Below are 2,443 nucleotides of genomic sequence, written 5' to 3'. Positions count from 1 at the left end.
ATATGAGCTCATATACCATTGCCTGTTAACCAATCAAAACGCAGAAATTGCAATATAATAATTATAACATACCATTGCTAGTTTTTAATAACGATCAATAGACGGCACCTGTGTAGCCAATCAGATTTTGCGATTACCAATAGACGGTCAGTGTGGTTATGCTAAAACCCATTTACGCGACGGCGCCTCCCAGGGAATGTAACACACCGTAAAGATAAACAGTCAATTTTAAAAGATGTAGAACAGTTTTATTATTACTGAAAACATACATGTATGTCGATACTTTCTCTACAAAATTCAAAATACAATTTTTTCTGACATTTCTGCAATAGGGACAACGAGAACTATGAATTACAGTTTCGAATTGACAAAGAATATTGAAAATAATTCTTTTATGAGAATAAACTACAAGTAGTCCCTCAGTCAAGTGGGCGTTACGTGACGCCCTCGTGCGAAGTTGCTTGCTCGCCTTGCTCGCCTGACCGGCTGAGAAAAATGAAGGACTAGCTTGTCTACAACGTCATTAAACTCTTGCATGGGCTTAGACAAATTGCCACCCTATTTTACTCACAATCGGCAAATTATATCTCACTAAAACAGCAAACAGACGACCAAAAATAAATAGCTAAATATTAGGAGGCTTTTTTGCAATTTGAATCAATGCCTGGACTTTTTTTGGGATTTAAGACGGACGTGATAAGCAATTCTGCGTCCAGTAAAATCAAGTAAACTGTTTATTACCAAACAAGCTGTCTTAGAATTCTGAAAACACGAACTTTTAGTTAAATGAGTTAAAACTCGTTGTTACTGTGTGAAAAAGTAAGGGAAGCAGTTTTCGTTTTTATTAATTTTGTACAGCTTGCTCTGACTGTAGTTTTGCCATCAATCGCTGAACCTGTTTTTCTTTTGTAATAAAACTGTTATCACGTCTAATGGCCCCATTCTCAAAGCCGCGGATAGGTTAATTTCTAAATGGCGCAACTTCTCTACCAATTGATAACTTCTTTCTCACTGTCTAAACATGTCATACCGTTTCTTAAATTTAAGTATCTGCCTACGATAGATAACAATAAACTTGTTGACTGCTCAAATAGTCTATTATTAACAGGACAGTGGAATTGACGCTCGGGAAGAACACCAAATTTGAGACTGAAATAGGACGGTTCATGCGTCCAGCATCTCGCCGGTCAACATATTGTACAAAATATATATGATAATAAATGTTTTAGGCTCATTTCTTCTTGTGACAGTAAATTTTGATATCAGCTATTTCTGCTATGTCGTACAAGACTCTATCGGCATGGTAGTTGGCTCGTCCTAACGTGATGTCCTTCATGAAGATTTGGTCAAAAGCCTGTGCAAAAAGAGAAAAACGCAACACAGTTAAAACAACATATAAGGAACCATGCTGTAGGTCTCCTGTAATGACCGACAGTGATTTTATACAACAGTTTACATATGCATAAGTTGTTTTTTTTTGCTTCACTGTGCCAGATCCGCCTCTGCTGCAAATGAATTTTTTCTATTCTCGTTGTCTCTATTTACATATTTCAATGCTTTTTATTGTTATAACAAATTCGTCCTGAGTGCCGCTCCCCAAATACCAAGTTAAAGAATGTTTCAATTTTCGTATAGATAACATGCACATTGGAAAAAGTTTAAAAAGTTTTAGAGAAAGGTACGTTTTATGGAAAAATATATCTTCCCAATACCAATTTGCTACCACAACGTCCAACAAATCGGCCAAATATTGACAAATAGATGGCGTTATGGTCTAATGGACACAATTAGAGTTTAAAGTGCGAGACTCACCGCTTTGATTTGTCGCACTCTTTGCATGATCGTTACAGCCTTCCCAGCAGCTTTTGCAGGGAGGGCTGAGCTCTCAAACAACCCGTCAAATGCACGGAACAGATTTCCTAAGAATCGCTCCACTCCCTCTCCGCCCAGAGATGTTATTCTGCTATCCATGGCTTTGACCCAGGCCTTAACGCTAATAGTTTCTTGATGCTTCAATGACGTGTCGCACTTCTTGCTCCATTTCTGTACACCTAGAAAAAGAAGCAGAAGGCTTTTATCTTGTGGATCATGATTGATACTTTTATGTAATACACGCCCATTGCTAAAGTGTTGAAGCGTTGCACTTTCATTCGGTACAGATTCTGTAAAGGATGGCTCTGTAGATGAAACCCTAGTGTGACCCTCAGCAGTACTTTCACGTGGTACTGTTTTGTGTTGAAGGGTGTCTATATCTCTTTAAATCTGTGGACGAAACGAAGTAGTACTTTCAAGCGGCAAAGTTTCAGCTATAATTTCCTACAAGGTGGTTCTGACTTAGACTTAGCCACAAGTCGGCTCTTTTGAGCGACAAGACCTAACTACCGGAACTTTATTGCGAACTTAATATCTGTTGATGAAGCCCAAAGCCATTGAGCAGTAATTT

The 2,443-nt window shown here is 38.2% G+C and overlaps 1 long non-coding RNA gene across 1 annotated transcript; it reads right to left on the bottom strand.

Annotated features, from left to right (window-relative positions):
- Positions 1-226: 226 nt before the first annotated feature.
- On the bottom strand, positions 227-2,072 carry LOC144639511 (uncharacterized). The gene is made up of 3 exons (XR_013568164.1): positions 1,813-2,072; positions 983-1,354; positions 227-943 (listed from the first exon to the last, which is right to left on the bottom strand). It is a non-coding gene; the product is annotated as an uncharacterized LOC144639511 (long non-coding RNA).
- Between the last annotated feature and the right edge of the window lie 371 nt (positions 2,073-2,443).

Source organism: Oculina patagonica, unplaced genomic scaffold (genome assembly GCF_052425735.1).
Source record: "Oculina patagonica isolate OP01 unplaced genomic scaffold, crgOcupat unplaced1006, whole genome shotgun sequence".
In the NCBI taxonomy this organism is placed as follows: Eukaryota; Metazoa; Cnidaria; class Anthozoa; order Scleractinia; family Oculinidae; genus Oculina; species Oculina patagonica.
Note: the sequence above shows the minus strand (reverse complement) of the source record. Positions and strands in the feature narration are given on the sequence as shown.